Below are 24,678 nucleotides of genomic sequence, written 5' to 3'. Positions count from 1 at the left end.
GAGATACCATTTCATACCCATTGGAGTGACTATCTTTTATAAAAATGGAAACTTACTAGTGTTAGTGAGTATATGGAGAAATTAGAACCCTTGTGCATTGCTGGTGAGAATGTGAGATGATAGAGGTAATGGCTGCACAACATTGTGAGCATACATAGTGCCACTGAGCTACACACTTAAAAAATGTTTAAAATGGTAAATATTATGTTATGTGTCTTTCCCCACAACAACAAATGCTTAAAATGGTAAATTATACCACACACAGCACAATCTTCTTCAGAACTGATCCTGAAATAATTCCATGTGCGATGAAAGGAGACCCTTATCTCCTACAGTGAGAAGTAGCCTTTTTGTTCACACTGCTGCTGTACGTCCCAGGCTCTTCCACACTCACCAAGCACAATCTCACCAACCAGAGTCCACTCCCACCTGGCCCACTGGGGCTCCTTCCATCATCCTATTCCCCTATTTAACTCACCCCATGCCCTACAAACCATTGTCAATCACAGATCTGTTTACCATGTCTGTAGTCTTTCCTTTGGGATCACACAGTATGTGATCTCTTCAGACTGGCTTCTTTCACTTAGTGATATGCATGACAGATTCATCCCTGTTTTTGCATGGCTTCATAGGTCACCCCTTTCTCTTACTGACTAGCATTCCATTTAATGGATGTACCCAGCTTGGTTATTCATTCACTTATTGAAGGTCATCCTGACTCCTTAAAGTATTTGGCCATGATGAAGAGATCACTTGTACAAAATTGCATGTTTTTCTTCATTTGGACCTAATTTTTCAAAGCAGTTATCTAAATATCTAGGAGTGCAATTGCTGGCTTCTATGGTGAGAGCATGTTTAGCTTTGAGAAAAACTGCCATATTGTTTTCTGAAGTTGCTGTACCGTTATACATTCCACTATCATTAAATGAGAGTTTCTGTTGCAATTTTTCTTGCATTAAAAAAAGATTTTAGCCATTTTAGCAGATGTTTAGTGGTTTTCATTGTTACATGAAGTTGCCTTTCCCTCATAGCAAGTGCTATTGAGCATTATTTTGGATGCTTGTTTGCCGTCTGTGTTTTTTTTTTTTTTTTTTTCCGAAGTCTTCCTCTGTTGCCCAGGCTGGAGTGCAGTGGCATGATCTCAGCTCACTACAACCTCTCCCTCCCAGGTTCAAGTGATTCTCCTGCCTCTGCCTCCTGAGTAGCTGGGTTTATAGGCATGTGCTAACTTTTGTATTTTTAGTAGAGATGGGGTTTTGCCATGCTGGCCAGGCTGGTCTTGAACTCCTGGTCTCAAGTGATCACCTGCCTCCATTTCCTAAAGTGCTGGGATTAGAGGCATGAGCCACCACATTTTGGGCATATCATCTGTATATATTTTTTTGATGAGGTCTCTTTATCTTTTAATTGGGTTTTTTTTCTTCTTGTTGAGTATTAGAATTTCCTTGTATATTTTGCACACAAGTCTTTTTTCATGCTTGTTTTGTAAATATTTTCTCTCAATCTGTGGCTTTTTTTGATTCTCTTAACAGGATATTTCAGAGTAGTCATTTTAAATTTTAATGAAGTCCGCATTATCGTTTTTTTCTTTTACGGACTGGCTTTTGGTATTGTATCTAAGAACTCATTACCAACCCAAAGTCATGTGGTTTTTCTTCTATAACTTTTACAATTTTACATTTGATCATTTAAGGCTACAGACTATCTTGAGTGATTTTTTTGGGGGTGAGCTATGAAGTTTTTGTCTACATTCCGTGTTTTCCCTATGGTTTCTGATTGTCTATTGCCATTTGTGGAACAGACTTTTTCTTTCCCCAGTGAATTTCTTTAGCCCCTTTGACAAAATCAGTTGACTGTATTTACTTGGGTTTTTTGAGTTCTCTATTGTGTTCTGTTGATCTGTTTGTCCATTCCTTCACCAATATCACTCTCCTCATTCCTTTAGCTTTGTGGTAAAGCTAACAATAATGAGTGTACTGCTCCTAAACAAGTAGTATCTGCATTTATTTATATATTTTTATTCTTCTCAACTGTGATCTAAGGTTTTCTGAATGCATATTTGTATGTATTTTGTTAGATTTATACCTAATAAATTCAATTTTGAGGGTGCTACTGTAAATGATTTTTTTTTTTAATTTCCAGTTCAAATTATTCCTATACATTATTGCTGATAGAAAGAAAATCAGGTAGTGTGTGGTGGCTCTTGCCTGTAATCCTAGCACTTTGAGAGGCCTAGTCAGGAGGATCATTTGAGCTTGGGAGTTCTAGACCAGACTGGGCAACATAGTTAGACCTCCCCGCCCATAAAAAAAATTTTTTTTTAATTTAAAAAAATAAATAAATAAAGGGAAATCAGGTGGTGCCGGGTGCAGTTGTTCACACCTGCAATCCCAGTGTGTTGGAAGGCTGAGGCTGGAGAATCTCTTGAACCCGGGACTTGGAGGCTGAACTCAGGAGCTGTGATTACGCCACTGTACTTCAGCATGGGCGAGAGAGCCAGACCCTGCCTCTTAAAAACAAAAGAGAGAAAATCAATTGAGTTTTGTCTACCAGCCATCTTTTTTTATGAGATGGAGTTTGGCTCTGTCACCCAGGCTGGAGTGCAGGGACACGATATTGGATCACTGCAACCTGCGCCTCCTGGGTTCAAGCAATCCTCCTGCCTCAGTCGCCTGAGTAGCTGGATTACAGGCATGTGCCACCATGCCCAGGTAGGGTTAGGGTTAGGTTTAGGGTGAGGGTGAGGGTGAGGCTGAGGCTGAGGGTAAGGGTGAGGGTGAGGCTGAGGCTGAGGGTGAGGCTGAGGCTGAGGGTGAGGGTGAGGCTGAGGCTGAGGCTGAGGGTGAGGGTGAGGGTGAGGCTGAGGGTGAGGGTGAGGCTGAGGCTGAGGCTGAGGGTGAGGATGGGGCTGAGGGTGAGGGTGAGGCTGAGGCTGAGGGTGAGGGTGAGTGTGAGGGTTAGGGGTAGGGGTTAGGGTTAGGGTTAGGGGTTAGGGTTAGGGTGAGCGTGAGGGTGAGCATGAAGGTTAGGGTTGGGGTTAGGGCTAGGGTTAGGGTTAGGGCTAGGACTAGGGCTAGGGTTAGGGTTAGGGCTAGGACTAGGGCTAGGGCTAGGGTTAGGGCTAGGTAAGTGTGGCTTACAAACTGGAAGACGGAAGACAATAGACATTTTTAAAAACCTAATAGCTAAGTTAGTTTTTGAAGCTATTAATATTGCTAAAATTATTGCTATAGAAAAGAGAAAAAAACCTGCTGAATAGAACTCTGTTCTTAGAGATTTCTCCTGAAAAAGTCACATGTTATTTCTTCTCACCTCCATTGGCAAAAAAAAAAAAAAAAAGCTAATGTGGTCATGCAAAACTTTAAGTAGGTGGGTTGGAATAGTCGGAATGAATTAATAAAAACTGAACTGAAAATATTTGGAGAACAGCACCAATGACTATCATGAATGCCAACATGCATCCCTGACAACCCCATGCTGTTACTCTCCAAACTTTTTATGTCTTGCAAAGTATTAGAACTTCCTATCTGAAGCCATACCACTCAGAGGGACTGCAAAATACATAATGACATCTCCTTTAGGATGTACTTAGATAATTCAAGGAAAAGAAGTCAAATAATTAAAAAAGTGCTTTTGGGTACAGCTATTTAGCAGTAGGGGGTAAGATTAGAGATAGATTGTAAAGATAATAGTAGGGTTAGGGTTAGGATTAGGGTCTGGGTCAGAGCCAGGGCCGGAAGTATGGTTAGAGGTGGGGTCATGGTCAGGGTCAAGATCAGAGTCAGGGTCAAAGTCAGGGTCAGTATTAGGGACCAGGGTAGGGATCAGGGTTTAGGGTCAGGGTCAAAGTCTAGAGACAGGATTGGGGTTAGGATTAGAATCAGAGCTTTGTTCTCCTCAGGACCCACCTGAGGAGAGGACATGGCTTTGGAGCACCTGGTAGTGTGTCCACAGTGAAGACCAGAGTTTCGTTGTCCTCAAGACTGACCTGGGGAGACGTGGCTGCGGGCCAGTGAGGAAGGTGAGGCAAAAGCTTCCTGTCTGCCCCCGTGTGCTAAAGAGGGAGCTCTGCCATGGGCTTTACTTCACACGTTAGATCCTGCAAGTCTTGTTTTACAAAAGCATCCCTTCCTCGAGGCTTTGGTTGCTCATCATCACAGCGTGTCATAACACATGATAAGATTTTGGTTTGCTTCAGCAGGAGATCTTGGTATAGAGAAAGGAGAAATGCTTAGAGCCACCTCAGGACAGTTGGGATGAAAGCTGGGGATGGGCAGAGGCTGGAGGAAACATGTGCACCCCCTGATTCATGTTTTCGTTACTCATTTTTCTTACAATGTTAAAGTAGTAAAAATGGTATGGAGAAATTGAAAAGTAGGCATATTAAAACTTGCAACATTATTTAAGCCTAAATATATTATTTGTACCTCATGAACATTTTTTATTTTGTTGAGAAAGTCTAAGGTTAATTGGCAGCACATTTTAATAGTAGATAGAATAATGTCTGTTTTATAAACATTGACATCCTACATTATATGTGTGAACCCTGAAAATCTGAGACAGGTCTCAGATTTTTTAGAAAGTTTATTTTGCCAAGTTTGAGGATGCGCCTGTGATGCCTCTGCAGGAGGTCCCAACAACACGGGCCCAAGGTGGTCGGGGCCCAGCTTGGTTTTACACACTTTAGGGAGATATGAGACATCAATCAATATGTGAAAGATATACCTTGGTTCAGTCCAGAAAGGTGAGACAACTTGAAGAGAAGGCCAGACAGGGAGCTTCCAGGTCATAGGTAGGTAAGAGACAAATGGTTTCATTCTTTTGAGTTGCTGGTTACCCTCTCCCGATGGGGCACTCAGATACGCATTTCTCTCAATGAACAGACGGGTGACTTTGGACAGAATGGGAGGCGGGTTTGCCCTCAGCAGCCCCAGCTTGACTTTTCCCTTTAGCTTAGTGATTTTGGGTCCCCAAGGTTGATTTTCCTTTCACAAGGTCTAACATGTTTTCCTATGAGCATTAAGTATTCATTGTGTATTTTATTACACAAGGCACGGATTTTTAAAAAATCATCAACTTCATGACTAGCTATATAGACATAACTACATAGAGGTTCAACTAAATTTGGAAACATTCCAGAGTTTTGGTTTCTAATACTTCTTTGTGATTCTTTAAAAGGTAAAGTATTTCTTTTCCGTAAAGCATAGTAACATCTAAAATCACCCGTAGAATGTCCTGCCATTTTTTTTCTCTAGTTTCCCCATTTTCTGCAAAGCCTCATTGAGGAAATTGACTTTGAATATCCTTTTACACTCTTCTGTTTTAGAAAGCATTGTGGTAAAACATTGAATCTTCATGGTCACAAGTTTTGTTCACATTCTTTCTTTCTTTGAATATTTTTTTCCCAGTGGCCAATATTTGATTCTGTTGTATTATGGCTAAAAGGTAGGCATGGAACAAAATAAAGACAAGAAGTCTTTGGAAGAAGTGATCCAGTCACAATGAATCAATTTGCCATTGGAACATATTTTTACAAAGTCACTCTTTTGAAAATATTTAGTCATGAATTGAAACAGAGTCTGGTAGATTATTTTTTTTCCTGGTCTAAGGTGAACAGCGTTTTAGAGAATGAACCCAGGACACAACCGCAGCACAAGAAAAAAATATGATAAATAAGTTTACACATATGTGTTACCAACAGAAAACATGTAAAGAACATTTATTTTGATTTATATATCAGTCTGCATTAATTTTTTTGTGTCATAAATGCTCTTATTTAAAAAACAGGACTAGTTAACAGTGTCAATTACTAGCAATTCATGGTATAAATAAACAAGGAAGTGTTCAAAAAATATAACAATGTTTTAAATATAGTTATATTTTATAGCAGTTTTTGAGTTACACAGAAATTGCAAAAAAGAAAAATTGCAGAGATTTTCCTTGTAGCTTCAACCTACTTTCCTCTCTTATTAACATCTTCTGTCAGTGTGTCTCACATGGCTTATTAATATCTTACATAATGTGTCACAGTTAATGAACAAATACTGATAGAGTATTATTAACTAAAATTCATATTTCATTTGGATTCCCTTAGTTTCATCTTACCCTGACCCATCCAGGATCCCGCATGGCATGTAATCATCACGTAGGCGGCTCCTGGATGTGACAGCGTGTCCGGCTTTCCATCTCATGATGATCTTGACAGTATTGAGGAGGATTGGTCAGGAATTTTGTAGAATGTCCCCCATTGTGATTAAACATGGAATTTTTCGTATAATTAGACTGGGATTCTGGGTCTGGAAAAAGTAGATCACAGAGGTGAAGTGCTACCCTTGTCACTTCATTTTCTCAAGGTGAACTGTCGCCTTTGATGTTCACTTGGATTGTTTGGTGGAGCTAGTTTGTCAGGTTTCTCCACTGTGATGTTATTTTTCCTCCTTGTCCCTACTACTGCACGTGTTCTTTCGGAACAAGTCACTATGCGGAGCCCACACTTACAGAGTGAGGAGCTCCACCTTCTTGATGGCTGACTGTCTACCTCAATTATTTGGAATTCTTTTGCAAAGGAGATTTCTATTCAACTCCATATGCTTATTCACCTATGTATACAAACACAGACACCTAGATAATTACTTAAAGCTTTAGTTACTATTCAGCACTACAGCATTATGTTGCACAATTCATTCCTGTGTTGGTCATGGGTAGCTCTTTTTATTGGCTCCTGTTTTTCTTTTAATAAAAGAATTAACTTTTATTTATTTTTATGACATTTTTAATTTTTTTTCGTACATACTTCCTTTCTGATACTTCAAGATTATCCTGGCTCATATATTTACTGTCCCAGTTCTAGTACCAGGCTCTAGTATCAAAGAGCCTGATTCCTTTGAGAATGGTAGGAAAACTTACATCTGACTGCTGAATGAGCACATTGTATCTTGTCCCTCCTTAGCAATGCTAGGAAGTATATGTGTGCATCTAACAGACCTATACACCCCTAATTTTAAAGGTTTCTATGTAGAACTGTATGTATCTATATTAAACCAAGTGTAAGTTTATGTTGATGTTTCAACCTCTGATCTACTATCACATGAATCATTCTAGCCTTCTCCCCTTGCTAATTTGTAACCTCCCACTTCAACAGTGAGAGACCTGGTTCCTACCATCTGCAACTTATGTAAGTCATTGTTTAATCCAGATACAGATACTGTGGTTTTACAATTGTTCACAATTACTCCTGTTGGAAAGAACTTTATAAAATAGAATCCAGTGATGAAGTGTAGTTCATTTGCCTTCAGCATACGGATTCTATTAATTTTCAAAGTGACTTAGGTCAACACCATTTTCCCTACACCTTCATCGAGTTTTTTCCTACATTTGTGTCTTAGTCCGTTTTGTGCTTCTGTAACAGAATACCTGAGGCTGGGTAATTTATAAGTTAAAAAGGTCCATTTGGCTCACAATACTGGTGGCTGGAATGTCCGAGATTAGGCAGCTGCATCTGGTGGGGCCTCAGTCTTTTTCACCTCATGGTGGAAAGTGGAAGGGGAGCAAGGGGTGCACCAGAGATCACGTAGCAAGAGCGACAGCAGGAGGGACGCCAAGGAACCCAGACTCTTGTTAACTCCTACTCCTGCAGGAATTAATCCATTCCTGTGAGAGCAGAACTCACTCATCCCCATGGAGGACATTAACCTATTCATGAGGGATCCGTCCTCATGACCCAAACACCTTTCACTGGGCCCCACCGCCCCACACTGCCACACTGGGGGTCAAATTTCAACACGAGGTTTTGCAGGGACAAACCACATCCAAACCATAGTAATTTGTAGCATAGTTAATTTCTTTTTCACATGATGCATTCTGTGTTGGGATACTCCATATCCCGAATAATTTTATTTAATTTGAATAGAGTTTGGCTTACTCATTTGGCTGTAAAATTCTGCGTGTTTTGACAAATGCGTAGTGGCAGGTATCCGCTATTAAAGTATCATATGGAATGCTTCAAATCCCCACGCCATGGAGCCAGTGGCTTCCCATCTGTGTAGTTTGCCTTCTCCAGAATCTCATTAAATGAAGTCACACTGTGTGTATTCTCCTCAGACTGTCTTCTTCCAGTTAGCAATGTGCATGCAAGATTCACTCATGTCTTTGTGTGAGTTGATAGCTTGTTCCTTTCTATGGCGAAATAGTATTCCATTGTATGAATGTACCACAGTTTGGTTATGCATTTTGGGGAGCAAAACCTTCCTCTTCTAACTTTGTTCCAGGGTTGGAGACCTTCAAATTAACTGACAATAGATACATTAATAGGAGAGGCATTATTTGGCTTCTTATTCCACAAGTATTGTAGGACAAAATTCATCAGATGGCAGGATCCAGTTTACAAACAGGTAAAACTAGCCCAAAGACAAGAAACTAGACTAGAATCTGGCCGGGCGCGGTGGCTCAAGCCTGTAATCCCAGCACTTTGGGAGGCCGAGACGGGCGGATCACGAGGTCAGGAGATCGAGACCATCCTGGTTAACACGGTGAAACCCCGTCTCTACTAAAAAAAATACAAAAAACTAGCCGGCCGAGGTGGCAGACGCCTGTAGTCCCAGCTACTCGGGAGGCGGAGGCAGGAGAATGGCGTGAACCCAGGAGGCGGAGCTTGCAGTGAGCTGAGATCCGGCCACTGCACTCCAGCCTGGGTGACAGCGCGAGACTCCGTCTCAAAAAAAAAAAAAAAAAAAAAGAAACTAGACTAGAATCTGATAACCCGAAAGGGCTATAGATTTCCTTTTATTTATTTAAATTTTTTATTATACTTTAAGTTCTAGGGTACATGTGCGCAACGTGCAGTTTTGTTACGTAGGTATACATGTGCCATGTTGGTTTGCTGCACCCATCTACTCGTCATTTACGTTACGTATAGTTTTCCTCAAAAAAGTTTTTTTTGAGACAGGGTCTGGCTCTGTCTCCCAGGCTGGAGTGCAAAGGTGCAATCTCAGCTCACTGCAACCTCTACCTCCTGGGTGCAAGCCATCCTCCCTCCTCAGCCTCGTGATTAGCTGGGACTACAGGCACCTGCCATCATGCCCATCTAATTTTTCTATTTTTAGTAGACATGAGATTTCACCATGTTGCCCAGGCTGCTCTTGAACTCCTGGCCTCCCAAAGTGCTGGAATTATAGGCATGTGCCCCCACGCCCATCTGACTTATAGTTTTCCATTGAAACATAAAATTTATCTCTGTAGTAACCATTATTTTTGATCATAGATAATCAAAGTAAGATTATTCTTGTTTCAAAAATAAGTCTAGCCTTGTTAGATTTTGCCTGATGATTTATGTAAGTTTAGTAAGAACAAGAGCTGACCACATAGATGCTTTCAAGCTTCCTTGCTGCAAGTTTTCATACAGAATCTCAGATTGGACTTTTAAAGGCCTTATTGAGGCTAAAAGCCAAGCCAAGAACATACTATCAAATTTCAGCTGCAGACCTTACAGCTTTGTGTGAATTCCTCTCTGCTTGAGGCCCTCAAAATAGCCCCAAATTCCTGGGCCTACAAGGAAATGACCTTCCTTACTAATCTGTAAGGCTGTGAACCCCATAATCTAGGTATCAGACTGGCTTTTCTCAGAGGGCTTTGTAAGCATCGACTCCATAAAAGTCAACCTTAATTCCTTACAATTGCTGGTCATAACTGGTCTGAGGTACACTTCCTAAATACGATATTTCAGTAAAAACCTTGATAATATAGCCAAAGTTTCCAATTATGTCCTGTTACAAGGTGAACAGATTCTTACTGGACTTTTGCTAACAACTATATTGTCATGAAAGTAAGAGTATTAAGAATTTCAAAATTCTAGAGAAATCAGGTGGGGAAAAAAAGATAAATGCTCCATTTCTGTTTACAAAAGCATAATCTACTAAAATTGTTGTGAGTTAGAGTTAGCTTGAGAGTGGCCAGGTGTGGTGTGTAATCCCAGCACTTTGGGAGTCCGAGATGGGCAGATCATGAGGTCAGGAGATGAAGACCATCCTGGCTAACATGGTGAAACCCCGTCTCTACTAAAAAATACAAGAAATTAGCTGGCGTGGTGGTGGGCACCTGTAGTTCCAGCTACTCGGGAGGCTGAGGCAGGAGAATGGCGTGAATCCGGGAGGTGGAGCTTGCAGTGAGCCGAGATCGCACCACTGCACTCCAGCCTGGGTGACAGAGCGAGACTCCGTCTCAAAAAAAAAAAAAAAAAAAAAAAAGAGTTAACTTAAGAGAAAGAGATTTCTTTTTTTTCTTTCTTTTTTGAGACTGAGTGTTGCTCCGTCTCAATTTCTCAGTGTGGTAGGCAAAAACATGTTTATTAACAGGCCAAAATATCTAGTTTCTCTGTAAAAATAAGAAGCCAAAACTATATAAACTTGAATTACTTATGTTCAGTAATTAATGTTTTAGTATTGTATCTTATTTATAAATGACGTAGATATTTAATGGAAATATTTTACTTAGCTTAACTTTAAGGTTAAAAATTACCAAAAGTATTTTGGAAACTACTATTAGGCAGATTTACTGTAAAAAACTTATTATTGTAATAATGTTTTTCACTTTTCACAAGATGGCACCAAAAATGACAGAAACTCCTGCCCCTCCTAAAGCCCAAGCCAAAGCAAAGGCTTTAAAGGCCAAGAAGGCAGTGTTGAAATGTGTTCACAGCCTCCCAAAAAAAGAAGATCTGCACCTCACCCACCTTCCAACATCCCAAGACACTGCGACTGCGGAGGCAGCCCAGATATCCTGGGAAGAGCGCCCCCCTGGAGAAACAAGCTTGACCATCATGCTATCATCAAGTTTCCACTGACCACTGAGTCAGCCATGAAGAAGATAGAAGACAACAACATGCTTGTGTTCACTGTCAATGTTAAAGCCAACAAGCACCGGATCAAACAGACTGTGAAGAAGCTCTGGGACGTGGATGTGGCCACAGTCAACGTCCTGATTCGGCCTGATGGAAAGAAGAAGGCATATGTTCGACTGGCTCCTGATTACGATGCTTTGGATGTTGCCAACAAACTTGGGATCATCTAAACTGAGTCCAGCTAGCTGATTCTAAATAGATGTATATCTTTTCACCCTAAAAAAAAGGAAATAATGTTTTTCATAAGAATGACAACTTAAAATCTTAAAGCTTATAGATTTGATTCTAATTATCTAGTAAGTATAATATTAGCTTCTTGCAAGCACTCAAGCAGAATAGAAACTTGTTTGTTGGCCGGGCAGGGGGCCTACCATGAGTATACTGTGAGCAAGAGGACCCTGCAGTGTCCTGGTCGGCAGCAGGGGGTGTGCTGCCACCACACTGTGAGCAAGAGGATCCTGTAGTGCCCCCAGCGGCCAGAAGGGGGCGTGCCCCACTACAAGGCAAGCAAGAGGGCCGGGCAGTGTCCCCAGCTGCCAGCTGAGGAGCCAGCCGCCACTTCACTTGGAGCAAGAGGGCCGGGCAGTGTCCCCAGCTGCCAGCATCGGGAGTGCTGCCACTACACTGTGAGCAAGAGAGCCTTGCAATGTCCCCAACTGCCAGCAGGCGGCGTGCCCTCACCATACTGCGAGCAAGAGGGCCCTGCAGTGCCCCGGGGCCAGCAGGAGGCGCTGGCCACCACTGTAAGAAAGAGAGCCCTGCAGTTGCTCTAGTCGCCAGCAGGGGGCGCACTGGCACAGCACCGCGAGCAAGAGGGCCCTGTAGTGCGCGGCTGCAAGCAGGGGGCACCAGAGCCGGGCTTTTCAGATTACTGATGTTTCTGCCTGTCTGTGCGCCGCTCCCCTCGCGGCTTGCATCTCTGCGCCTGCACCGCGCCCCTTCAGGCCCACGCGGCGTGCGTCTCTGCGCCTGCGCCGCGACCCTACCCCCCCCACCCCCACCGCGCGGGCCTGCGACTCTGCGCTTGCGCGGCGCCGGCCTGCGACTCTGCGCCTGCGCCGGCCTGCCCCGCGCCTGGCGTGCGACTCTGCACCAGCGCTGGTGCTGTACGTTTGTGAGGGCGGAGCTGAATTCTCCTCAGCCCAGACACTGAGAGCATCGCGAGGGCGGAGCTGTGTTCTCTGCACAGACCTCGGGGGTACCGTGAAGGCGGAGCAGCGTTCTACTCTGCCCAGACTCTGGCGTGGGGAGCCCCACGAGGGCGGAGCTGCGTTGTGCTCAGCACAGATGTTGGCGGCTCCGCCTCACTTTGGGACAACTCGGGGCGCATCCACAGTGAATAAAATCCTTCCTGTTTCTAGCCCTGAATAACGAAGGTCAGAGACTACTTAGAATGGTTCAGTGTGGAAAACGGGAAACCGAAATCCCCTCTGAATCCTGTGCACAGAGGTTCTCTCCACCCAAGGGTTAGGGTTAGGATTTTAGGGTTAGGGTTTTAGGGTTAGGGCGAGGGCGAGCGGTAGAGGGTTAGAGGGTTAGGGTTGTGAGGGTTAGGGTCAGGGGTTAGGGTCAGGGTTCGGAGTCAGGGTCGGGTTAGGGGCTAGGGTTGGGGGTTAGGGTCAGGGTTTAGGGTTAGGTTTAGGGTTTAGGGTCGGGGTCAGAGTCAGGGTCAGGGTTAGGGTTAAGGTTTAGGGTTAGGGCTAGGGCTAGGTTTAGGGCTTAGGGTTGGGGTTAAGGTTCGGGTTAGGGGTTAGGGGTTGGGGTTGGGGTGAGGGTGAGGGTTAGGGTCAGGCTTAGAGGGTAGGGTCAGGGTTGGGTTCAGGGTCGGGGTCAAGGTTAGGGTTAGGGGTTAGGGGTAGGGTTAGGGTTGGGTTAGGGTTAGTGTTAGGGCTAGGGCTAGGAGTAGGGTTAGGGGTTAGGATTGGGTTAGGGTTAGGGTTTGGTTCCATGTTAGTGTTAAGATTCAAGTTAGGGTTTGTGTTCTGTTTTGGGTTAGTTTTAGGGTTGTGGTTTGGGTTCGGGTTAGCGTTCGTGTTTGGTTTCAGGTTAGTTTTGAAGCCGTTCTCCTGCCTCAGCCTCCCGAGTAGCTGGCATTATAGGCACACACCACCATGCCCAGCTAATTTTTTTATTTTTAGTAGTGACAGTGTTTCACCATGTTTCCCAGGTTTCTCTGGAACTTCTGACATCAAGTAATCCACCTGCTTCTGCCTCCCAAAGTGCTGGGATTACAGGCATGAGCCACTGTGCCCAGCCTTCACTTTCTTCTCTGTGTCAGAGATCTCTAGCAAGATACCTTTTCACAACTTTTATTGCAACGGAAGTATTTCAGAACTTTGTCAGGTTAAACTGTTAAGGGTATGTCTGTTTTTCTATGATACACTCAATTTAGGAATGTATGATTCAGTAATGAAAGTTGATCTGGCATCACCCTTGGCATTTGAGTTCCTAGGTGGAGGCATGATAATGGCTTACAGGAATGCAGCACCCCAAGAGGACCCTAGCAATTGGGAGAATTATGTTTACATGACACTAAGCCCCAAATAACCTTAAATTCTAAATAAAAGTTCCAAGGGTAATTTGTATAAGGGTCTTGTTTTTTGTTTTTTGTTTTGAGATGGAGTCTCACTCTGTCACCCAGGCTGAACTGCTGTGGCATGATCTTGGCTCACTGCAACCTCCACCTCCCGAGTTCAAGTGATTCTCCTGTCTTACCCTCCAAAGTAGCTGAAATTACAGGTGCCTGCCACTATGCCCAGCTAATTTTTTGTATTTTTAGTAGAGATGGGGTTTCACCATGTTGGCCAGGCTGGTCTCGAACTCCTGACCTCGTGATTTGCCCGCCCCAGCCTCCCAAAGTGCTGGGATTATGGGCGTGAGCCACCGCACCCAGCCAGGGCCTTGTTTTTAAAGAAAATAAATTATATGACAGATTTGTTTCATATACATATATATATATATATATATATATATATAAAAACTATACTCGTGAACATTTTACTCAACGTTTAAAAATCTTTAAGACCTTTCAGTACATAAAGCTTACATAACAAAATCTAGCAAAAGTGTATAAAATCTAAACACATTTCTAAAAGAAAGGGTGAGGCTTTCAGGGTGGCTATGCTGTGTTGAACGTGGGCAGTGTTCTCTCTCTCGTGGTTTTGCTTATATGGCAGTTCCAGCTCACAAGAGCCCTCGGAGCCTGTCTGTTGGCCTGCATCCTGTGGCATTTGGCAAGTGAGATCTGTTTGATATAAGGCGTCCATAAAGCCAAAGTTATGATATCTAAAAATAATCAACACTAATTCCCCAGAAATTTTGTCTTTTTTGACCAAGCCACTGGTGCAATGTGGAGTCACTGCATTATATGCAAAAAGAATAATGCCCTCACTCCAGAGTCTGAACCAGAACTGACCCTCAGTGGTGACTCCCCCTTTATTCTAGGAGGTGTTAACATTAGCTGTGGCAATGTAAAAACGGTGTTTCTGGAGGCAGTGGGGGCCGATAATGGAAAATCCTCTGCAGCCGTCAACATGGAGAGTGAGACAATGCAGGTGTTGACTCACGGAACTGGACGAGAATCTACTACTTCTCCAGTGAGAGTCTCTGTCATTTCATAGAAGGCTTAAATGCAGGGAGGGCATGGGGATTCCGTGTAAACTTCAGTAAGGTGCATAAACAGAGGCCGTGATGTGTTTTGTCTCCGACCTTTTCCAGGGAGATCTGACCCCAGGGTTGCAGTGTGATGCTCACTAACAGAAGCTGACTCAATTGTGTTATGTCTCTGATCTTTTCCAAGGACATCTGGACCCAGGGTCGCAGTGTGATGCTCACTAGCAGAAACTGATTCAATTGTGTTTCCTGGTTTTGGGGAATATCTTTAATTACTGCATGAATGTTTGTAAACTGTTGGGGCTAAATACGAAAGTTGCTCTTCAGGTGCCGTCTCCACCGAGCCACTGTGTACATTTTCTTTCTCTCTCTTGCAGCTGTTCTCTTCCTACAAACTGAACGAAAATGAAAAGGAAGTCATTTCTGCATGTGTCACAGAGGCATCCTTTGGTTCTAAAGGGAGCTGAGTTGGATTCCACAAGCGTATGGTCCTTGTAGCATGTGAATAGGATTCAGTCACGGACGAGAAGGAAGGGTTCGGGGGAGACTGTCACCGCCCTGTCCAGGCTAACACTCCAGCTGCCCAGGTGACAGGCTGGCCTGTGTTTGTGTTGTGTAAGTGTGTACAGCTGCTAATGTAGGGTCCAGAAACATCTTACAGAGTAAGCCTATCCCTACATGTAGTTTTATGTGGGTATAAATGCATTTCAGTTCTTAACATGAACATTTGTACAGTGCTTCCAAGTGAGGGTTTGACTGCCTCACATCTGGAATCCTTCAAGTTTATCCTTCTTGGAGTCAGTGTCGTGAACGTTTTCCCCTAGGTCAAGAGTCTGCTGTCAACATGATGTTCTCTAATTACACGGCTTCATACAACTCCCAGCTTTGTGGACATATATTTTTGTATTTAAGGTGTTCCTTCTTTTACTTCTGTTTATAGTTCATCCTTGACACTGCTCTTTTCCCACTGTCTTTATCTCAGGTCCTTTCCAAGCTTTCATCCTGGCTGACTTCTTTTAAGTAATGGAAGGAGAGGACGTGGGGTCAGTCAGCCTGACTTCCGATCCCTTCTCCACCCATTGTGGGGAAAAGAAAGAGATCAGCCTGTTACTGTGTCTATATAGAAAGAAGTAGACATAAGAGGCTCCATTTTGTTCTGTATTTGAGATGCTGTTAATCTGTGACCCTACCCCCAACCTTGTCCTTGCAAGAGACATGTGCTGTGGTGACTCAAGATTTAATGGATTTTGGGCGTGCAGGATGTGTCTTTGTTAAACAAGCGCCTGAAGGCAGCTTGCTGGTTAAAAGTCATCACCATTCTCTTAATTTCAACTACCCAGGGACACCTACACGGCCAAAGATTGCAGGGACCTCTGCCTAGAAAAGCTAGATATTGTCCAAGGTTTATCCCCATGTGATAGGATGAAACAATGCTGCTAAAAGGTTTATGGAGATGTTTGCATATGTATCTCAAGGCACAGCATTTTCCTTTAAACTTATTCATGTCACAGAGATCCTTGTTCTTATGTCTTACTGCTGATTTCCTCCCTAAAAACGATCCTATTGTCCTGCCACTCCCTTATCTTTAAGATGGTAAAGATAATTATCTATAAATACTAAGGGAACTCAGAGACCGGTGCCGGCGTGGGTCCTCTGTAAGCTGAGCGCCGGTCCCCTGGGCCCCGCTTTTCTTTCTCTATACTTTGTCTCTGTGTCTTATTTCTTTTCTCAAGTCTCTTGTTCCACCTAACAAGAAACACCCACAGGTGTGGAGGGGCAGGCCACCCCTTCAACCCATTACTTGACAAATTAAAGCTGTGTTTAGGCTTCATTTATGTCATCCTGGATTTCTCAAGAGTTACAATTTTTTGATACATTAATTACAATTATAGGATCGTTTAAAGATCAAACAAGACAATGTATATTGATGTGTTTTGTAATATTTGTTGTTGTTTGTTTGCTTGAGACTGAGTCTCACTCTGTCACCCAGGCTGGGGTTCAGTGACGTGAGTGAACCTTGGCTCACTGCAACCTCCGCCTCCTGGGTTCAAGCGATTTTCCCATCTCAACCTCCCGAGTAGCTGGGACTACAGGTGCCTGCCACCACACTTGGCTAATTTTTGTATTTTTAGTAGAGATGGGGTTTCACCATATTGACCAGGCTGGTCTTGAACTCCTGACCTTGTGATTCACCCAACTCGGCCTCCCAAAGTGCTGGAATTATAGATGTGAGCCACCGCGCCTGGACTGTAATCTTTAAAGCTCAATAGAAATGTAAGATCTTGCTATTATTATGCGATGATAAAATCTTTCATTCTTTGCTTTTTCCTTGGTTGCTGGCCTAGAAATTGAATCAATTGTGTTCTCTCTTTTTTTAAAAAAATAATCTTGAACGTGTGAAATTGCTGATATTTTAATATGTTGCTGATGTTTGATCTATTTGAATGGTAGCTTCCTATGGTTTCTTCTAGTAGTTAAAACTATCAGGCCAGGCATGGTGGCTCATGCCTATAGTGCCATCACTTTGGGAGGCCAAGGTGGGCAGATCACCTGAGGTCAGGAATTTGAGACCAGCCTGACCAACATGGTGAAATCCTGTGTCTACTTAAAATACAAAAATTGGCAGGAGAACCACTTGAACCCGGGAGAGGAAGGTTGCAGTGAGCTGAGATTGCATCACTGTACTCCAGTCTGGGCAACAGAGTGAGACTCTGACAAAAAACAAAAACAAAAACAGAAAGAAAAAACTATATCAAAGTGATATATTTGTATAGTGAAACCCCAGACAGTGCCACTAAGTGAATGATGATATAATACTCTTATTTCTTATTTTGCTATGACGTTAGTTTCTCAACAATCACTCCACCTGCCGGTTTGGTCTTTTTTCCCATTGGGATTGCTTTCCCTTAAATGTCTGGTGATTCTTCATTGTACACATTTAATAGTGACACAGGAAGAAGAAGAAAGGAGTCTGTTATCATTAGTAAAAGGCTCATCTAGAGGTTTTTTTTTCCGGGAGTTGATAGGGTTTCCACATGTTAGTAAGTGATGTCTTTGGTCTAGATGGTTTCCTTTCTCTGGAGAAAAACTTCTCCTCTCCTCTCTGGAAGGCAGGTGCTTGCTGTTGGTTGTTGATATTCTACTCACTGGTTACCTGAGGGGTGGGGTGCAGGCATCGGTGAGGGAGGATAACAAGGGTTGACTGTTAATGTACAGATTTTAATCAACCTTCCTGTTTTCTGATGCCTGCCTCACTTCTCTGCCCCTCACCCCCAGGAAGGTCCACAGATGATACTCCTTCTCAAGGCTGCGAGGCCATCAAATCACTTTTTTGTCTCTGCTGTTCTCTCTACGTGATGGATAACCATCATGGTTTCTTGGGAGGGAAAGGAAACAACTGGGTCAGTATTTGGTCTACCATCTTTAAGTTGGAAGCTTCTTCTTCCAACTGAAGCTAGAATAACAAAGCTTGAGAAAGCGCTTTTAAAATATCTAGTATCTCAACTTTTGGGGACAATTTGAATATCTTAAGGCACTAAGTAACTGAGTTTTCTGAAAAGGGTGATGGGGGAACCATTAATTAATTAATTAATTAATCTCTGCTTTAAATTTATTGCACCAGGTTTGTGTATTATAATTCACACTCAAAAAGTACAGATTTAATTTTGATATATTTTTTTTGAAGAAATAGCTTAACTACTCTTCAGTGCTGCATTTACGATGTGGCCAAATCTTTGAGATAAAATTATTTCTCTCTATGTAAATGAAGATGTTGTACTTTGAAAAATCATTCCTTTCGGCATTTTTAGATCTTTCTTAGTTTTCTTGAACCTTTTGTGCAAGAGCAATGACCTTATATTTCCACAATATTCCTATTAAACACTTAGCTGTGGGCCTGAAAGAAATGTGCAGTTCTGTTAGAAAAAAGGTGGAGAAGGTAGTATCACTATTCCTCTTTCATGGATGGGCAAACAGGTTCAGGAATTTTCCAGAACTGAGGTTTTCTATCTTATAATTGGGTGTTCTTTGTCTCACAATGTGCACTTCGTCCTTCTGTATGGATTTCTTTGCTGAGGCTGACTGTGAATTTTGGCTCTCACATGCTAAGTACACATTAATTTCTTATCCTTTATTCCCACATAGTGTACGAGTGATTTTGAGAGGGTCCTGGATGGCATGGTCCTCAGGTGCTTGGCAAAATGGGTCTGCTCTCTCCTAGGTAAGCCTGGCTCTAGGCCCTTTTCCATGTCCTGGCCTTCCCCAGCAGTCCCTGGAGCCCTCTGCTAACCAAAACTCCACAGTGAAGCACCACCCGAATGGTGACCTGTGAAGGGTTCCCAGTTTGGGACACGTTATTCCTCTTCTGTAAAAACTGCACACTTTCAGATAGACTCTCAAGCAAAGGCACAGAAAATTATGATTAGATTAATGATCTTTCAGAGGTTTCCTATCTCTGAGGTCATCTGAGCCAGTAGTTTTCAAAATGAGTTGCGGGCTTCATATCCTCAAATGTTGCATTTAAATTCTAGTTAAAAATAGTTTCACCACTGTATTTTTCCATTCTAAGACAGATTTTTTTCCATGCTTTACTTACTCTGGAGTTAGCCTGCATCTTACAATTGATCCACTGCATTTCATATGATGAGATCTCTTCTGTTCTTCTAAAAAATTATCAATAGTTTTGTGATGGATATTGATTTAATAGCATCTCACAATGTAAAACATCCAGGTTACAATCATTAACTCTTCTACAATATTTACATGCAAGAAGACAATATTTCTTTCTTTTTATAAGCCAAATTATATCTAGCAGAAACTCCTATGTGTCGAGATGTGGAAGATTCCAATTCACGGAAGTTTCTTGTCATATTCTGTGCCAGACACTGGAGGCTGGGATGGTGGCACTTCATGCTCCTCACCTTCCTGTCTCACTACTTTTCCTGTGACTGCTGACTGCTGGCCCTTTACTCTGAAGGGGGTGAGAGGACCACTGCCCTGGCACTGGGGAGGGGATGCTCCTCACAGCACAAGAAGTGCCAGGAAGGCAGCCGTCACATGCCGGAACCTTGGCCACACCAACCACATCTGGGGAACTGCACATAACTAGGGCCTAGCCCATTAGGAATGCTACTGTTCTGGGAACATCTCCCCGGCATCCTCATTTTGTTTTCCCATTGGCTAGTCCAGATTAACTTAACCCTTAGATGATTCTAGATCTCCCTAGAAAATACCTAGGTGAGAGTTATCCAGGCAAAGTCTCTTTTCCTCCTTTAAACCCCTAAAGGCTATATTTTGTGTGTGTGTGTGTGTGTGTGTGTGTGTGTGTGTGTGTGTATGTGTTACAGAAAGACCTAATCTGCAAAAGCACAGCTTGGCCTTCAGAAAATAGATGGGAAAAGGGCTGCTTTATTATTTCCTGGTGCCTCCAAAGCACACACAAAGAGGATATAAGTTAGTACTTTCTCTAATAATTCCATCTGTAACATTGAGCATTTAAATACCTTGCCCATACAAGTGCATCATAAAAGGTAGCATTAATGAAACAATTAAATGTCTCAACCTGTCTTCTTGTAAGCCATGAAATAAATTTCTCCCATTATCTCTATGTATATGTTTACCATTTGTGCAAATATACCACTGAATAGAGATTGTAGACAATTTTTATTTTGATGACAGTCCACTCATGTAAAATTACACACAAAAATAGTACTGTAACCCAGGTGCATTGCCAGATCCAAGTAAATGTGAGCCAAGGCCCATTTGTTCATGCATGTGTTTTTATGATTTTGTCTGTTCCTTTTCTGACTTACATATTTATAATACAGAATGTGAGAAGAGGTAGCTCTTTGTAGTTATTTAGCTTTAAGACATAGAAAACTCTTCTAGAATCTTTAAAAAGTAATTGCAAGAATTTTTTGAAAGCTTCTTGAAATTACAAGTCAAGATTTTTAAAAAATTATTATTCTTTGAAACTACTTTTCTGTATACATCAAGATTTATCAATAGCATATAAAATAAATCAATAGCAACAAAATAAAATGGGAAAGGATGGTAATGGCCATCTCATATTGCTTATTTCTTTTTCTTTTTTTTTTTTTTTTGAGACAGAGCCTCGCTCTGTCGCCCAGGCTGGAGTGCAGTGGCCCCATCTCTGCTCACGGCAAGCTCCACCTCCCGGGTTCACACCATTCTCCTACCTCAGCCTCCCAAGTAGCTGGGACTACAGGCGCCTGCCACCTCGTTCGGCTAGTTTTTTTGTATTTTTTTAGTAGAGACGGGGTTTCACCGTGTTAGCCAGGATGGTCTCGATCTCCTGACCTCATGATCCGCCCGTCTCAGCCTCCCAAAGTGCTGGGATTACAGGCTTGAGCCACCGTGCCTGGCCTTGCTTATTTCTTTTATAATAACTAAGTCATATAAATTGAGCTTACAAAAATATTTATATTAATAAAATTATAATTTACCATTGGTAATGTTTGAGTTTTTCTTGTACATTTTTATGTAGCAAGAAAAACAGTTTTTACTGTTAAAAATGGTTTTTAAAAAATCAGAGCAAGCCTAAGCCCCTTCATTTTATAAATACAATAACCTGAGGCTCATCAGTGCTGGTGACTCACACAGGCATACACTCAGCATTGCTGGATGTCAGCTCAGGATCCAGAATGCATTTGAACAATTCGTGCTAAATTAATAAATGCACTTTAATATAGGCCCATATTAATCCCAAAATAACTAAACCTGTGGAATTTGTAAAATAAGATGTTTATGAATGAGGACATGGCATTTTGACTTAGTTCTGATTCCCCCCTTTCTGAAAGCAGAATCTACAGTCTATTTTCCCATTGCTAGATTTCAGAGGAGAGCCTGGTGTCACTTACAGCAGACATTGCAGATGCCTCAGCATTTCGGATGAAGACGGTAAAGACCTTCTTTGTTTCATAAAAACCTTTATTTTCCAGGGGAGAAAACACAGGTTGGATCTAAACTCAATCCTCCTATTCAAATATTTTAATGACACTGAAAGAGGTTGTTGCATTTGGCAGGTGCAGGTGGAGCTGTGCAGTCCTGCACTGAAGCCCTGCAGTCCTGACTTCTGAGTGGAGCTAGAGGAGAATTATATTAATGTGTTTGCACTACTTGCTCAATTGTAAAGCATAACAAATATATTTAAGGCATGTTTTTAAAATGAGAATAAAATAGTTTAACAATGTTTACACACCTATTTTAGTTATTACATTCTCTAATCTATTTTTATCCTCACAACCATGGAAGCGCTCCACCATCTCCATTTCAGAAAGTAGACAGTAACTGAACAACACTATCTTCTTTTAAAAAACATTTATTTCATTATGAAAGTTTATGGTTTATGTAATTAATACATTTTTGTGGTCTGCATTCAATGGGTGTGGGCATCTGCACACTGTCGTGGGTCCACCGTTGTGAAATCGCACACAGTGGTCTCACTGCCCTAAACAGCCAAGGCTCTCTGCCCATCCATCCTTTCCTCTCCCCAACCCCTGTCAACCACTGATTATTTTGCTATCTATGTAATTTTCCCTTTTCCAAAATGTCACATAATGCCCACAGCAATGAATGCGAGTTTCTGTTGCTCCACATCCTCAGCAGCATTTGCTGTTTTTGGTCTTGTGGATTTTGGCCATTCTAATAGGTATGTAGTGATATCTTACTGTTGTCTTAATTGGCAATTCCTAATAAGACATTATACAGAGCATCTTTTCATATACTTAATTTCCATCTGCATAAATGTTCAGCTTTTACCCATTTTTAATTGGGTTGTTTGTTTTCTTATTGAGTTTTAAGAGTTCTTTGCATATTTCAGATATGAATCCTTAGATATAGTTTGCAAATATTTTCTCACAGTCTCTGGTTTGTCTTTTTATTCTCTTAACAGTATCTTTCACAAAACTAAAGTTTTTTTATGTTAAAGTTTAAGTTCCCAATATTTTTCTTCGTGAATAATGCTTTTGGTGTTGTATCTAAAAGAATCACCAAATCCGAGGTTATCTAGAGTTTTTCCTTATGTTATCTTCTAGGAGTTTGAAAATTTTGCATTTCATATATTGATCTAATATCTACTTTGCATTAACTTTTGTAAAAGGTGTAAGGTCTGTTTATAGATTCTTTTTTTTTTTTTTTTTTTTTTTTTGCACATGGATGTCCATTTGTTCCAGCATCATTTGTTAAAAAGACTCTCCTCTCTCCATTGAATTGCCTTTGCTCCTTTGTCAGAGATCAGCTGGCTGTATTTCAGTCTGTTTCTGGGCTCTTTGTTTTGTTTCACTGACGTATGTGTATATGTCTTCTGTTTTGCCTTCAGTTTAAAAAAATGTAATTGCTACCTCAATTTGCTTATGAATTCTCATTTGTAAACAGAAGAGCGTAAATTAATGCCTGAGTATATTTTAGGGTAGATGTTGCCTTGAATACAATGAGCAGAATGAGTTATAATTTTAAAGTGAATATAAAAATTTGACCATAGTGGTAACAGATTTGCGAACTAGTGATATCAATGACAGAGTCCATTGCAATATTGCTTCATCCTTTGGCTCAGCTCTGCTTCACACCAGGTAACTACCAATCCCTTTTGTGATTAGTTCAAGGATTTCTGTGGGGTGGAAAGTAGAAATACGATATCAGTGGAGGGAGAGAAGTCAGTTTCCCAGACTGGGAGCAGTCAGATCTCCAGTGGGTCCCAACACTGCTCTGTGGCAATATCTAGAGGGTGATGGAAACAGAGACAGGGTGCAAATGAGGTGGGTGCTGGCCCTAGGGTTCCCAGTGTTTCCTGGTTCCCATGGTCTATAAGACGTCTGAAATGAGACCTTCCGGGCTTTGGGGGGCCCCTGTGGAATTGGAAAATGAGGAAGTGAGCAGTGACGATCTAGACTGATTATTAGAGGTACGTCTCTCATTTTTCAGTAACCAAGGAGCCTTTGATTAGTAGTGAAATTGTGGCACCCCAACAATGGTGGAGTGGAATATCCTGCTACTCTGGAGGGGTGATGGCTCAGGGTCAAGACTGAACTAATTAGAAAAAGAAATGCACTCCAGGAATATCAAGTCCAAAACGAAGCTCTTCAAACCATCTGGGAAGAGAAAACAGCATGACAAGGAAAGGTATATTTGTCTGATCCCAGGAATCAATATAAACATCCATGATAACCCCACCTATTTTTTAAATATATGATTTGGATGAAACAAGAGAAAGAGACTGATTGTTGCTGAGTCCCTGCTGCAGTCCCGACACAGCTGGAGATGCCCTGCTCCCCTGCTCCCCCGCTCCCCCGCTCCCCTGCTCTCCTGCTCTTCTGCTCTCTTTATTTTGTTGATGCTCATGAGGACCCTGATGTCTGAGGAAGAAGGTTCCCGTCCAGCTCTGCCCCTGGTGTGTCACGTGCCGGCCTTGTCAATGCACACGAGAACCTGACAGGGTGAGTGTTATAACCCCAATCATAGAAAAGGAAACGTCTCTAAAGTCATTAGCATCTTGCCCGAGTTCGGACACTTAGCAGAGGCCTGAGTTTAGATGCAGCCCCGTCTTGCTCTTTGACAGCCTCAGCACCACGTGCCCTGGGTGACCCACGCAGAGTCACTGACAACCCTCTTGGTTGGCTCATGGCACATCGTGGAGCGAAATGGCCCACTGACTTTTCCAGACACTTTGACAATTCGTGATATAGTTTATGTGGTCACTCCCAGTGAGTTCTATTGTTCAGTTTAATAGAATACCTAATTCTGTGTTTATTATGAATAAAGGGAGATTTCTTGTGGTTTTTAAGAATATGAAGGATATCTATTTTGTATACAAGTTGGAAGTTCCAATACTATAGGAAGCATAAGTGCAGGTTTTAATGATGGGTCTTTTATAAGACTGAATTCACATCAAACTGAATCAGTAACTCCGGCTGTATGAACAGGGTGAGACATTAAACATTTAATGAAAAGAATTCCTTTCTTAGGTTACAGCAAGGACTAAATATGTCTAATTATCATTCCCGCTAAGAAGATGTATTGTGATATTTGCAGTTAATCACTCATTCAGTTCCAAGGGTACTTATTAATTGTCTGCTCTGGGCATAACAACAATTGGAAGCAGTATGTTCACATGAAAAAAAACTTACCTGAGGCTCTAAGTCACAACTTTCCATGAC

The 24,678-nt window shown here is 42.1% G+C and overlaps 1 long non-coding RNA gene and 1 pseudogene across 4 annotated transcripts; both read left to right on the top strand.

Annotated features, from left to right (window-relative positions):
* Positions 1 to 10,594: 10,594 nt before the first annotated feature.
* LOC139360853 (large ribosomal subunit protein uL23 pseudogene) lies at positions 10,595 to 11,276 on the top strand (annotated as a pseudogene).
* Positions 11,277 to 12,061: 785 nt separating this feature from the next.
* Positions 12,062 to 23,823, top strand: LOC139360603 (uncharacterized). 4 transcript variants are annotated; one of them, XR_011618109.1, is made up of 4 exons: positions 12,065 to 12,270; positions 14,884 to 15,121; positions 21,356 to 21,424; positions 21,550 to 23,822. It is a non-coding gene; the product is annotated as an uncharacterized lncRNA (long non-coding RNA). The 4 variants fall into 4 exon arrangements; XR_011618110.1 differs by lacking the exon at positions 14,884 to 15,121 and having other exon boundaries at positions 12,062 to 12,270; positions 21,550 to 23,823; XR_011618107.1 differs by lacking the exon at positions 12,065 to 12,270 and having other exon boundaries at positions 14,647 to 15,121; positions 21,550 to 23,823.
* The last annotated feature ends 855 nt before the right edge of the window (positions 23,824 to 24,678 follow it).

This window comes from Macaca nemestrina, chromosome X (genome assembly GCF_043159975.1).
Source record: "Macaca nemestrina isolate mMacNem1 chromosome X, mMacNem.hap1, whole genome shotgun sequence".
NCBI lineage: Eukaryota > Metazoa > Chordata > Mammalia > Primates > Cercopithecidae > Macaca > Macaca nemestrina.
This window is presented reverse-complemented; position numbering and strand designations above follow the sequence as displayed.